We start from the raw sequence: 15,606 nt of genomic DNA, 5'->3' as shown, positions 1-15,606 counted from the left end.
CTGAGCTCCCGACAGAGGAGAGCTGTCCTGGGCACTTGGAGCTGTCACAGTTGATAATCACTGCTCCCTAACTCAGTGAGATCTCAGGACATGCCCAGTGGACCTCCCTGCCTAAGAACCTATTTAACTGCTACTTTCTAAATTTTGGGGTTCATCCTGGGCATATACCTGGAAATTCAAAATTCAAAGTTTCTTTGAAGAAGTAGTCTCCCATGTCTTTCACCATGCACCAGAGTTTGGGATGAGGACCTGTAGCTGGGATACCAAGTAATGCCCAAAGGGCCACCCACTAAGGCAGAGCTCTCTGAACCTTTTCAGGTTTCTTTCTTTTTCATAATTAAGAAGAGCAAGATAATGTCAAGTCTAGAAACATAAACTCTGGAGTCAAACTGCATGGATTCAAGCCCACTCACCACTTACTAGTTGTGTAACTTTGGGCAGATTACTTAACGTCTCTGTGCCTCAGTTTCTTCATTTGTACAATGAGAACAATTGTACTAGTGTATGGCACTTAAGGTTGTTTTGAGAACTAAATGAGTTAATATATGTGAAACCCTAAGAACGGAATTTGGCCATAAAAAGTGCTAAATAAGTGATAATTAAAGGAGAAAAATGCGCCCTAGCATTTTTTAAAAATTGAGCATATAACTGAACAAGCTACAATTTTATTTATCATCTCTCTCTCTCTCTCTCTCTCTCTCTCTCTCACCTGCCATAAGACACTCTCCTCCCTCTGTATCCAATATTCTCTCCCTCTCTCTCTCTCTCTCTCTCACCAACTTCTTGAAAGACTTGATTAGAGGATAATTATTTTATCTGACAAGCAGATTGTACTACAGGTGGAAGAATAGCAGTCCTGAGATTTTCTTGTCCTTTTTGTATCTAAATGTTAATATTATTGTCAATCCACAATGGACTTAATCATTTACTTACTTAGTTTTGTAGTAGTCTTTTTTTTTTTTTTATGGTGACATTGGTTAACGAAATCCAGTAAGTTTCAGGCATACAATTCAACAGTAAGGCATATATATACATTGCATTGTATGTTCACTACCCATAAGTACTTTTTTAATCCTCTTATCCACTTTGTAAGAGTTAGCCTATCTAAATCTATCATAGAAAGGTGGCAAGCTCTGTAAAGGGTCAGGTAGTAAATATTTTCAGCTTTGCAAGCCAGTCTCTGCAGCAACTCCTCTCTGCTGTTGTGCTGTGAAAGCAGCCATGAGCAATATGTAAATGAGTACATTTGTGTGTTCCAATAAAACTCTATCTACAAAAATAGGTGATGGACATAGTTTGCTGACCCTTGATATAGATCATCAAATCCTTAAATCCACTTCACCAGGCTCAAGAAAACTACAATAAGGGTCAGCATCCCAGATGAAGACAGAGCACAGCCTGAAGGAAAAAGAATTATGATCCCAAATTTGATGTGGGCAGACGCATGGTGAGGCCAAGACTGACACTGAGTGCAGCTTACCTAGTTACATTCACACTGTGTTCCAGCACAGGCTTCCAGGGGCCCCATGCCAGATTCCTAGAGAGAGGGAGCTCTCACGCATAAAAGGAGCCTTTCCAATGAAGAGCCAGAAACATATGGGAACTAGAAAGCATACAGTAGCCCTTTTTGATGTCTGGGGACTGGGCAGGCCTCTATACTTCCACACGATGTCAAGAGTCCCCACATATGGGTGACATACCCAGTGACGATAGCAGCTATGGCTACAGCCAGGCTAGGGGCTGGAGGAGTGATGTTTCAGAAGTGCATGTGAATCTTCCTCAGGTCCCCATGAATGAGACAGGGCTCTAAAATTTTACTGAGTCCCAGAGCACTGTTTTATTTCTAGGATGGTTACTCCCATCCCTCATTTGTACCCAATTAGCGTTGGGAAATGCAGGTGAAATCAGAACAAAAGAGATTCTAGAGGGAAGGAAGAAGGATCTCCTGGAAAACAGGAACCGAGGGCTGCACATCTCAGTGTGGCGCTGGCACCAAAGAGCATTCACGCTGGTCTGGAGCCGGCTCCTCCTGCTGTAACTGCATACATTTGTGTCACACTCTTTCCCCATTGCCTGGCCGTGTTAGAGGTGTGCAGTGCGCTAGAAAACTCTTCATAGCAAAACCCAGCAAGAAAACCTCTCTTGGTGCTTCTGAGCAGTGTGAAGAAAATGCGCAACTCCCTATTTATCTAACTACGATATAGAAGAGGCATCATCTGTGACTCTTCTCTCTTACATGCCCCACGTATTAGTTTTCTAGGGCTGCCATAACAAAATATCACAGACTGGGTATAAAATAAATAACAAATTTATTTTCTCATAGTTCTAGAGGCTAGAAATCCGAGATCAAAGTGTCGACAAGATTGGTTTCTTCTGAGGCCTCTCTCCTTGGCATGTAGATGGCCATTTTCTCTCTGTGTCTTCACATGGCCTTTGTTCTGTGCATATTTGTGTCCTGATTTCCTATGTTTATAAGGACACCAGTCATATTGGATTAGGATTCACCCCAATAACCTCACTTGACTTTAGTTATCTTTTTAAAGATCATATTTCCAAATACAATCACATTCTGAAGTACCAAGGATTAGGACTTCAACATATGATATTGGGGGACATGATTCAGCCCATAATACCTCACATTCAATCTGTCAATAAATCCTGGTTGCTCCACCTTCACAACATACCTGGAATCGAGCCACCTCTCACCCTCTTCATCACTGTCATCCTGGTTCAAGCCATCACCAACTCCCATGAGCACCACTGGGTTTACTTCATAACTGCAAATATTGCCTCACATTTCATTCTCCATATAGGGGACAGGTGGTCATTTTAAAGCACAAGTTTGACCATGTCACCACTCTATTCAGCCTTGTGAAGTGGATGCTCATCTTGCTTAGAGTAAAAACCCAAATCTTTACCCGTAACTACAAGGCCCCCTAACTTTCCATCTCTAACACTCTCTCCACTGCTTATGGCCTCTTTGCGATTCCACCAACACACTACGCCACTCCTGAACAGGGCCTTTGTTCTTTTGGTTCCCTCTGCTTGCGGTACTCTTGGCCATGTTCTGTTAGCTCTACCCCTCTCCCTCTTCCTTCTTGATTCAGCTCGAATGTCACCTTTTCAGAAGGCCCTTCCTTGACGACCCTACATAAAGTAACACTCCACCTGCACCCCCCACCCCTGTCCTGTCTATCTTCCCTTCTTTACTTTCTCATCTCACTCATGATCAACTGATGTATGTGCATGCGTGTGCACTTGTTTGCTTATTATCTAATCTCCCTACTAGAAATTAAATTCCACGAGACCGGGGACTTAGTTTTGTTCTGTGCCATACTTTCAGATACAGAGAAGACAATAATTGATCGAATAAATAAGTGATATCTAGAACGAGAAAAAGAAATCTAAGGAATTAAAAATTAGGGAAAAGTCCAGCTTTCAGACAAAGAAAGGTGGATATATTTTCTATGATGCAGAAGCTTACCAGAATCTTTTTAGTACTCATCTGTGGGTGTTATTTATGGCTTTACATTGCTAATCTACTGCTGTATTATATTTTAACCTACATCATAGTAAAATTCTTTGAGAACATGGATCATAATTTCTAAGTCTCTATATGTAACCTGTACCTTGTTCCTAGTCTTAGCTCAAGAGAACAAAACACCAAGATCAATTAGCAGCGTCTGCCGTGGATACGGGAGGAGGGCATGAAGGCATCTCCCCTATGTCTCTGCTAACCTAATGCAACAAAAAGAACACGAAGATACAGGAGGAGTCCAGGTTCGAGTCCTGGAATTAACGCTCCCTAGTTATGGGAGCTTGAGCAATCACATAATTTCTTCAAGTCTCAGTTTTCTCATTCGTTTGTAAAAAATGATAATTATAATATTTACTTAAAGGATATTGTGAGGATCAAAAAGAAAACAGATAAAGTGCCAAGCACACACTTGGCATATAGCAGTCTCTCAATAAATGTTAATATGATATCCTTGCTGAACCACATGGGCTTCAGTAGGCAGCAAAACCTTCATTGCTAAAAAGAGACCCATTAATTGCCAACAGATGAGCCAAGTTCGTGAAGAGACATGAGCAGGTGATAAGGGATATACTATTTTCTGGGTCAGGAGAACAGCTGATACATGATACAGGGTATCTGATGTGTGCAGGTGAATGATCCAGAAACTGTGGCAGGCTCTAATGTCTCTGCTTTGTCAGAGGGTGCATACTATTCTCCCTGAAATCCCCTAAGGGAATATATTTGAAATCTATACAATTTTACACAGTTATAGAGGGTGAGTACTTCCTGACTTCCTTATTTCTGGGTTCTTTCTTCATCGTGCACGGAGAAGTCCCCATCCATGAGACCCTTTTGGCCTTCTGGTTAGGACTCTTGCTTCTTACAGCTTTTCTGAAATTTTCTTTTGTTCTTGAGCTTCTGATCCTTTCTCACTCCAGCCTGTTCTCACCCCACTTTACTTCCTCTTTTGATAGCAGCTTGCGTGGTTAAAATTGCACAATATATTCCTGCTATTTGCAGTCACCATCTCTCTGATGACAATGCAAGAGTTAGGTGAAAGATAAGCCTTATAGATTTAGGGAAGAGGCAGGAGGGGGACCCTCTTTTGTTAACCATAACACACTACTTCCAGGTTGCTGATCTGCATGAAGAGGAATAGGGAGATGCAGAGACAGCACCACACAGACCAAACTCATACCCTTCATAGGCTCTTTTGGGATATACAAGCTACCAATATCCTCCACAGATGTGTCCTCCGAAGAAGTGGCATGTCCCTGTGGCCCCAGATTTTCACTTATCCCTCTCCCCACCCTGCCCTAGTCCTGGTAAGCAGGAAATAATGTGTTAAAAGGAAAGAAGTGAGAAGGGGCTTTCTCACAAGAGCAACGTCCTCCTCCACCTCCCATTCCCACCTTCCTTCAGTGTCTAAGTCTCACCAGCTCAGGCCCACTTAGCAAAGAGCAGCTCTGTGGGAACAAGAAGCAAGTTTGGGAGGAAGGTAAAGGAAGGAGGATCCTGAAGAGTAAAGCAGGAGAACCAGAAGATTTCATTCTCAATTTTTTTTTTTCCCTTCAAGGCCACTTTAAAATTTTCTCTATTTCTTCTCATCTATCCTTGCCATTGATCTAAGCTTATTAAACTTGACCTAAATGAGAGGAGATCAGGAGAGCCACAAGAAGGACAAGGGAAACCATGGGAGTGAGGGGTGGACATGTATCCACTAACCACAAGTGAGTTGGGCCAGGGGGAAGGCTATCAGAGGCTTTTCAGAGCCATATTGGAGTTCAAGATAAAAAAGAAAACCAGTAACACTAATCCTGTATTTATAATTTTGATATTTTTGTTTGTCATGATTTTTTTTGCATTAATTTTGACTTTTTAAAATATTGCATTAAAATGTTATCCATATTCACTGAGAATTTTGGAATGTCCTTAAATTTGCAATTGTCTCGCCCTAGTTCTAGCCCTGATTAAATTTAGTCCAGATGATGGTGCCAGTCACCTGGTTGATGGTTCTTTAGGAAAAAAAAGATGGAGACTATAAAAATAATATAAAAGACTCAAAGTCTATTTCATAAATACATAACTGAAGTCCTACGTAAAGAATTGGAGGAAAGAATAAAATTCTCAACCAGGAAAATAAACCAAATTTTAGATACAATTCAAATCCTTTACTTTCTAACAAAGCCAGGATACTTCACCTTATGAGCCACAAGGTGTCTCTGTAAACTCCCTGCAGGTCCCTGCACAAGATGCTGAGGATGACATCATAAGTGAAACCAGCCCTAAAGATATGCACAAAAAATCAGTTTGAAGTGTAATTGACTCAAATACCAAATCTACAGATTCATCAATTTATCCAGGGTTTCTGGCTACTAGCTAAATGTTTATAATAATAATTCTATTAACAGATTTAAGCTATGAAATAGATTATTAGAGTCAGTTTGTCCTAATCGATATACTTTCTAAAATGTTCCTGCATTATTCTTTTCTTATCCATTAGCCAGATTAATTTCTAACAGAACACACCCTGAAGGACCAAACCAGAGTATTCCAGCAGGATTTTGGAGGAACTAGCTCCACTTGGTTTATAGGACTAGATATCTCACTCACTCCTTTAGGGCAAGGGATTTTAAAAACAGTATTCAAACCATTTGCTTATGTTAAAAAAAAATAAATGCATGAAACACTATGGTCAAGGTCCGAAAACAAAGTAGTAGAAAGTTGTACTGTTCTTTAAAATAGGTTTACTTAGGCATGTTATCATTCTCTTCCTTCACACCTCCTCATCGTGCTTTCAAAAGGAAATGTAAACAGTGAACAGACTATTTCCTCTGAACTTATTTTTTTCTGAGTTCATTTTGCAAATCAGCTGTTTTCCATTCAGTACCCCAGAGGGACCATATATACTTCCTCCAAAGATCTGAGAAAACGACTCTTCTGGGAAACCCCTGTGATGAGGCTTCTTGAGTTACTCCAGCTAGTCCAAGACAGCATCTGTCCTTCATTTTTAAATTACTACTAATAGTAATTGGAACAGGAACAATGGCTAACACTTATGGAGTTCTCACTATGTGCTTGGCAGTGTAATCAGAGAACCTGACAAATAGTACATCCTTGAAAGGTCTTTGCTCTGGGCTTCCATAACTGTCAAGCTCACCTAGTTTTCTCCTAGTTTTCTGGGCAACAATTCCTCATCTATCCCCTCCTTAAATATTGAATTTCTCAGATTCATTCCCAGGCCCTCTCCTCTCGGTTAACGTAGCAGAAAATCTTAACTTAAAATAAAGTCTCAAGCTATAAGACAAGAGGACGCCACAGTGGCCTCCAAGATGATAAATCAATTGCATGTCCTGAAGAGCAGTGCCAGCTGCAGGCTTGATCCCTCATCTCCAGGTAAATGAATTCTCTGTATTAGTGTGTCTCAACTTTAAAGTGCAATAAAATCACGGGGTGGGGGGGGGAGTTGGGGGGAATGTCTCGTTAAAATGCGAGTTCCTAGTCAACTTGGCTGAAGTGAGATGATATTCTTCATCCCATATTATGTTGATGCTGCTGGTGTATGGACTACACTTTGAGTAAGAAGGCTCTAGAGAATGCTGTAATTATAATGAGGTACTGATGAAGCATATGTAAGTTGTTAATTATACCAATAGACCAGAGCAATTGTAATTATGGTTGAATTGTGGCATGGGGAATATAGATTGTGAAAAATTTAAGGAAGACATGTTTCTGATTTCCAAAACTCAAAATCTATTTGAACTTAAAAAAGACTTAAACATTCTGTGACATCAGAAATAAGGCTTGATTATTTTTTTTAATTAAGTTTATTGGAGTAACATTGGTTAATATAATTATATAATTTTCAGGTGTATATTATCATTTGACATCTGTATATTCTATTGTGTGTTTACCACCCAAAGTACAATTTCCTTCAGCTACTATATATTTGATCCCCTTTACCCACTTCACCCTCCCTCTACTCCATATATTTGACCCCCTTTATCCCATCTACCTCCCTCCTCCTCCCTCACCCCCTACCCTCTGGTAACCACTAGTTTATAGTCCATGTCCATGAGTCTCTGTTTGTTTGCCCTGTTAATTTGTTGCTTTTAGGTTTATATCCCACATATAAGTGCTATCATGTGATTTTCAACGTTTTCTGTCTGGCTTATTTCGCTTAGCAAGATTATCTCGAGATCCATCCACATTGTCACAAATGGCAGTATTTCATCTCTTCTTATGGCTGAGTAATACCCCATTGTATATTTGTACCACAGCTTCTTTAGCCAATCATCTATCATAGGACACTTCGATTGGCCACCATGAATAATGCTCCTATGAACATCAGTATACAAATATCTTTTCGATTATGGGTTTCCAAATCTTTGGGGTGAATATCCAGTAGAGGGATTGCTGGATCATATAGTAGATCAAGTCCTACTTTTTTGAGGAATCTCCAAACTGTTTTCCATAGTAGCTGTACCACTTTGCATTGCACTAGCAGTGTATGAGAGTTCCTAGTTCTCCACATCATCTCCAACATTTGTTATTACTTGTCCTGTTGATTATAGCTATTCTAACAGGTGTGAGATGATATCTCATTGTGGTTTTGATTTACATTTCCCTAATAGCTAGTGATGTTGAGCATCTTTTCAAATATTTATTGGCCATTTGTATGTCCTCTAGGGAGAAGTGTCTGCTCAGGTCTTTTGCCCATTTTTTGATTGGATCATTTGTTTTTGTTGTTGTTGTTATTGAGTCGTATGAGTTCTTTGTATATTTTCCATATTAGGCCCTTATCGGAGGCATTGCTTGCAAATATATTTTCCCATTCGGATGGCTGTCTCTACCTTGTTGACAATTTCTTTTGCTGAGCAGAAGCTTTTTAGTTTGATGTAGTCCCATTCATTTTAGTTTTTACTTCCCTTGCTTTTGAGGTCAAATTCATAAAATTCTCTTTAAGTCCAAGGTTCTTGAAATCATTCATGTTATTATGTTTTCTTCTATGTGTTTTATTGTTTCAGGTCTTATATTCAGGTCCTTAATCCATTTTAACTTAATTTTGGTGTGTGGTGATAGACAACAGTCTAGTTTCATTCTTTTGCAGGTGGCTTTCCAGCTTTCCCAGCACCATTTATTGAAGAGGCTTCCTTTCTCCACTGTATGTCTTTGGCTTTTTTGTTGAAAATTATCTGCCCATATAAATATGGGTTTACTTCTGGACTCTCGTTACCGTCACTTTGTAGTATAATTTGAAGTCTGGCAGAGTGCCGCTTCCAGCCGCATTCTTTTTTCTCAGAATGGCTTTGGCAATTCGAGGTCTTTAGTGCTTCCATACAAATCTCATGATTTTTTGTTCTATTTATTTAAAAAGTGCTGATGGGATTTTGATGAGTATTGCATTAAATCTGTATAATGCTTTAGGTAATAAGGTCATTTTAACTATGTTTATTCTTCTAATCCAAGAACACGGAATATCTTTCCATTTCTTTGTATCTTCTTCTATTTCTTTAATAGGATTTTGTAGTTTTTGCTGTGTAGGTTCTTCATATGTTTCGTTAAATTTATTCCTAGGTATTTTATTATTTTTGTTGCAATTGCAAAAGGAATTATTTTTTCTATTTCTTTTTCTGACACTTCATTACTCAAGTACAGGAACGCTATGGATTTTTGAACATTGATTTTGTATCCAGAAACTTTACTGTATTTGCTTATTGTTTCTAGTAGTGTTCTCGTGGAGTCTTTAGGGTATTTTATATAGAGAATCATGTCGTCCGCAAATAGTGACAGTTTGACTTCTTTGTTTTCTATTTGGATGCCTTTTATATCTTTCTCTTGTCTGATTGCATTCGCTAGAATCTCCAATGTTATATTGAATAAGAGTAGCGATAGTGGACAGCCTTGCTTTGTTCCTGATCTTAGAGGGAAAGTTTATAGTTTTTCACCATTAAGTATAATGTTGACTGAGGGTTTGTCATAGATGGCCTTTATTATGTTAAGGTATTTTCCTTCTATACCTATTTTGTTAAGTGTTTTGATCCTAAATGGATGCTGTATCTTGTCAAAGGCTTTTTCTGCATCTATTGATACGATCCTATGATTCTTATTTTCTAATTTGTTTATGTGGTGTATCACATTAATTGCTTTGCATATGATGAACTATCCCTGTGCCCCTGAGATGAAGCCCACTTGATCGTGGTGTATAATCTTTTTAATATGTTGCTGTATTCAGTTCACTAGGATCTTATTTAGGATTTTTGCATCTGTGTTCATGAGAGATATTGGTGTGCAGTTGTTTTTTTTTTTTATGTGTTATCCTTAGCAGGTTTGGTATCAGAGTAATATTGGCCTCATAAAATGAGTTGAGAAGTATTGCCTCCTCTTCAATTTTTTAGAAGAATTTGAGAATAGGTGTTAAATCTTCTTTAATTGTTTGGTAGAATTCACTGGTGAAGCCATCTGGTCCTGGACTTTTACTTTTTGGTAGGTTTTTGATGATTGTGTCCATTTCTATACTGTTGATCAGTCTACTTAGATTTTCCAGTTCTTCTTGATTCAGTGTAGGAAGGTTGTATTTTTCTAAGTATTGGTCCATTTCTTCTAGGTTATTAAATTTGGTGTTATATACTTTTTCATAGTATTTTGTATGATCTTTTGTATTTCTGCGATATCAGTCATAATTTCTCCTCTTTCATCCCTGATTTTGTTTATTTGTGTCTTTTGTCTTTTTTCTTTAGTGAGTCTAGCCAGGGGTTTGTTAATTTTATTAACTTTTTGATAGAACCAGCTCTTCATTGCATTTATTTTTTCTGTTGTTCTTTTGTTTTTAATTTCATTTATTTCTGCGCTAATTTTGATTATTTCTTTCCTTCTGCTGGCTTTAGGCTTCATTTGTTCTTCCTTTTCTAGTTTTTTTTAAGATGAAGCATTAGGTTGTTTATTTGGGTTCATTCTTGTTTTTGGAGATAGGCTTGTAATGATACGAACTTTCTTCTTATGACCGCTTTTGCCATGTCCCAAAAGTTTTGATATGTTGTATTATCATTATCATTCATTTCTATGTATCTCTTGATCTCTCTTTTTATTTCTTCCCTGACCCAGTTATTCTTCAGTAGCATGTTGTTTAATCTTCATGTATTTGTGGTTCTTCCTGATTTCTTTTTGCAGTTGATCTCTAGTTTCAAAGCATTATGATCAGAGAATATGGTTGGTATAATTTCAACCCTCTTATATTTGCTGAGGCTATCTCTGTGTCCCAGTATGTGGTCGATTCTTGAGAATGTTCCATGTGCACTAGAGAAGAATATATACGCAGCTGTTTGGGGATGGAAAGCTCTGTAAATGTCAATTATGTGCAGTTGGTCTAATGTATCATTTAAGGGTGTTATTTCCTTATTGATTTTCTGTTTGGATGATCTGTCCATATCTGACAGTAGGGTATTTAGGTACCTTACTACGATAGTGTTTTGGTCTGTTTCTCCCTTTAGTTCTGTTAGTAATTGCTTTACATATTTCGGAGCTCCCTGATTGGGAGCATAGATATTAATAAGTGTTATGTCTTTTTGGTACATGATTCCCTTTATCATTATGAAGTGTCCCTCAGTATCTTTCTTTACCTTTTTTATCTTGAAGTCTATTTAGTCCGATATTAGTATCGCTACTCTCACTTTTCTCTGAATGCCATTTGCTTGAAATATCATTTTCCACCCTTTCACTTTGAGTCTATATTTGTCTTTGGAGTTGAGATATGTCTCCTGGAGGCAGCGTATGGTTGGGTTTTGTTTTTTGATCCATTCTGCAACTCTGTGCCTTTTTAATGGTGAGTTCAGTCCATTTACATTTAGGGTGATTATTGAAATATGAGCTGGAGTTTGGAATTATAGCCATTTTATCTTTTGCTTTCTGGTAGCTCAGTGTTTCTAGTGCTTCCTTGTCCTCGCGTTACTGTGTTCTTTATTTTGGTTGGCTTTTGTGGGTTTCGCCTCTGGTTCTTGTTTCATGTTATATATTTCAGTTCTGAATCTTTGGTGTGTGGTTATCATTACGAATATGTAAAGGATAGTGATATATATATATATATATATATATATATATTCATCTATTTTCTTCTGCATGTGCCTTATCTCCATTCCCCTTTATGAATTCGAATCTTTGAATCCTCCCCTTTTCAGTCATTGTTGTCTCAATTTGTTCCTATGTATGCTAAACATTCATCACTATCTTGTCATAACAATTCACTTCTTATTATTTAAGCTATAATGCCCTGCTCTTAATAAGCGTTGCACTCCTCTGCTTCCATTTGCCTGATAGTCACTTTACGCCTTATTATGTATTTTTGTTGTTGTTGTTATTTTGTTTTAGGTGAGCTGACCCCTTTCAGTATTTCCTGTAGTGCAGGCCTCATAGTGGAGAATTCCCTCAATTTTTGTATGTCTGGAAAGGTCTTGATTTCTTTATATCTAATGGAGAGCTTAGCTGGATACATTTTTCTTAATAGTTTAAATATTTGATTCCATTCCTTTCTGGCTTGTAAGGTCTGTCCTAAGAAGTCTGATGATAATCTAATGGGTTTTCCTTTATACGTTACTGTTTTCTTTTCCCTGGCTGCCTTGAGAATTCTATCTTTGTCGTTGATTTTTGATAACTTTAATACAATGTGTCTTGGTGAAGGCCTTTTGGGGTTGAGATAATTCGATGTTCTGTTGACTTCTTGAATTCCAAGCTCCAGCTCATTCTTTAGATTTGAGAAATTCTCGTCTACTATTTGTCTGAAAATGCTTTCTAGTCCCTGCTCCTTTACCTCACCTTCAATAATGCCCATTATTCTTATGTATCCTCTCCTGATGGTATCAACTAGTTCTTGAATTTCTCTTTCATTCTTTTTCATTCTTCGGTTTCTCTCTTCTTCCTTCTGATATTTCTAGATTTCTGTCTTCGATATCACTGATCCTTTCCTCCATTTGGTTAATTCTATTTTCCAAGCTTGCTGTTTCATTTATCAACTCTTGCAGTGTGTGTGTTTTTTTTATCTCCAGAACTTCTATTTGGTTATTTTTGAGAGTTTCAATCTCCTTGCTCTACTCATCTCTGTGTTTTTTTCAATTCCTGAAATTGTTGATATGACTCATTTCAGAACTCACTGAGTTTTTTCAGAAGTACCATCCTGAATTCTCTGTCATTTAAGTCGCATATTTCTACGTCTGTAAACTTATTTTCTGGAGATTTTTCTCTTTCTTTCTGAGATGCCTTGTCATCTTGGTTGTTCATAGTGTTTAATGGACTATTTCTCCACCTGGGCATTAGTGGAAATGTATTTTGCTGTTTTTCCAGAAAGAAGATTTGTTTTATAAAGGTCTCTCTTTAGCCTGCTACAAAGAAGGTGCTTTTCTTTTGGTTTCCAGTAGGTGGCATTTAAGCCTCTTGGATTCTTGCTTTATATAAAACCTTAATAATGCCTTTATATAATGCCTTTATTTTCTCATAGATATTTAATCATCGTTTTCAGTCTCTGTCAGTGTTAGCAACAGTTTTGGTAGGGTTTGCTCAGATTCCCCTCAGGCTCCACAATGATGGGTCTCAGAGGGTATGGGGGGAAGGGGCCCTCTGGGTTGGAGGTTGGGGGCTGTAGCTCAGCCTCAGTTTTGCAACTGCAGCCGTAAAAATCAACTGTTGTTTCTCTGCTGTCTCCCTTCTCTGCTTTCTGCCCTGAGAATTGGGCCACAGAGAGCTCTCAGCTTTTCCAGTCAGGGCTGTTCGGGGAACTCACTACTCCTTCTCCCTTCCCCCTCCTTCTATGAGAAGCTCCAGCTGCGAGAGGCATCTTCTTTATTTTTCCCAGTCCACCGCCCGACACCCGTGCTTCTGACCTCTGGCAGCTCTTATGTGCAGATCCCATGCTCAGACATGCTGGTGTGCAGTTTGGGTGTTTTTTGTTGTTGAGTTTTAGACGTTCAGCTTATTATTGTTTTAAGGGGAGAGATCTGGGGATGTCTCTCACTCCACCATGTTTCCTTTCAGGGATTTCAGGTAAGGGACTGTAGCATCTCAACGCAAGCCAGTCCCCCAGCCCGAGTGGCTCCAGAGGAAGGAAGCTGTTGCCGGGACCCCACTACAGACGGCTCCTGCCACGTCTGAGTGCACGCCAAGGCTTGGTTATTTTTAAAAGGCTCAATCTAAAAGCTAACTGTACAGGTTTGAATTGCTAGGTCAGTATCCCCACCAAGAATCAATGATTTGATAACTCAGAATCTGCAACTTTGGCTAACCTGAAAATTTTTTTGTGGGTGCGAGTGATCTGTATGATTATTGCAACCATTGATATTGAAATAGGAATCCTATTTCAAATCAATGAAAATAAGAATACAAAATAAAATAAGAATTAAAATATGGATAACAATGAAGATGATGAACCAAGAACCTTAAGTCCATGGTAGTAACATTTTCATTTTTTTAATTTTATTTTTTTTAAATTATATTCCCCCCCTCCACTTCCACCCCTGACCTATGGATGTTGCTGTTTCCCTTAATAAATGGATCTCTGAAGGTGGGGTGTCTCCTCCCACATGCTCATGGTGTGCACCCAGAGCCTGGAACCTCCCGGCGCACTTGGGGGGCCTGACGCAGCCAGGGTATGGTCTGTGGCTCCCCACCTGAGGTGCAAACCCAGGACCTTCTGTGTGTAAAGCGGATGTGCTAACCACTACATTATGGAGCCACTCTGGTAGTAGCAATTTTTAAATAAATTTTTTATAATAATTTCTGTAATCATCATGATAATTAATGTGTGTTTTGTCAGCTTTATATGGTATTTCATGTATTTTTTCAAGAAAATCCATTGTGTTCATGTTTTGATCTTAATTAAATGAGTAAAAGAACTTTATTTAGGCTTGCGATCAATGTTTAAAAGTCTGGAGAAATTTTTTCAAAGTCATAAATTTTGCTTTATTAGCTATATATATATACTACATAGAGACAGAAATGCTGACTGTTGAATATTTAAAAGAATGCTAATTGCCTGATAAATTTAAGAGACCATCCCGCTGACCTTCTTTTAGTGTATCACACATTCCAAGTTTCCTGCCAAAGCAAGACTTCTGCGATTCCTTTTTCCTAGAAAGAGCTTCCCTCAATGTTCACATGTCTATTTGTGTCTTAGAGCACTTAATGACTCTCTTACCCCGGACTGAGAACTCTCACCCACTGTAATCCTCATAGCCCTGCAAAGTTATAAAGTATTATCCCATGTATGAATGAGGATGTGGCTTGAGAGTTTTGAGTAACATGTCCAGGTGGCAGAACTGGGATGGAATAAAGATGTCTCTTACTCACAGGCCTGTGATCATTATTATTATGCTGAATCCAAAAACCAGGATCTCTAATGCTGAATGATAATGCTGCTCAAGTTGTCTGCTGTGGTTGCAAATACAAAGTTACACAGTTACAGAAACTCCCAGAGCTTTCACCGAAAAGACAACTAGGGACAAATCTTTAAACACTGCTTTCTTGAAGGACCAATCGTGGGAGAACACAGTGAATATATACAGCTATAATTTAGGCCTTAATATAAGTTATACCACTTGCCATTTATAAAACCCACACTTTGATAAGAAATCGAAAGCCATTCAAAATGATATTTCCTTTTTTACATAGCGAGGCAGCATAGTACAATAGTTAATTGCCTCTAAAAGGATTCTAGGTCCAGACTGTTTGGGTTCAAATCTTGGAACTGCCACTTTTTAGTTGAGTGGCCTTGGGTAGGTTACTTAAATTGTGTTCAGTTTGTTCATCATAAAGAAGGCATAATAAAGAACCTACCATGAGGTTGTTCGGAGGATTGAATAAAGAAATACATATAAAGGGTTCAAAACTGTTTTTCTGTATCTCTAAAAGTAGTAGCAAACATTTACTTGGATCTGATAACCTATTACGGACACCCAACTAGTTAGCTAAGGAATCAGCACTTGAACCCAGGATATTATACTTTCCTTATCCATTTTGGCTGGAACTTGCTAACATTTTTAACCTGCAGGCACAATATGCCCTCCATATAACTCTCTTCCTCATTTCCACTGCTGCATTTATTTTCA

This window comes from Pteropus medius, unplaced genomic scaffold (genome assembly GCF_902729225.1).
Source record: "Pteropus medius unplaced genomic scaffold, Ma_sr-lr_union100, whole genome shotgun sequence".
NCBI lineage: Eukaryota > Metazoa > Chordata > Mammalia > Chiroptera > Pteropodidae > Pteropus > Pteropus medius.
Note: the sequence above shows the minus strand (reverse complement) of the source record.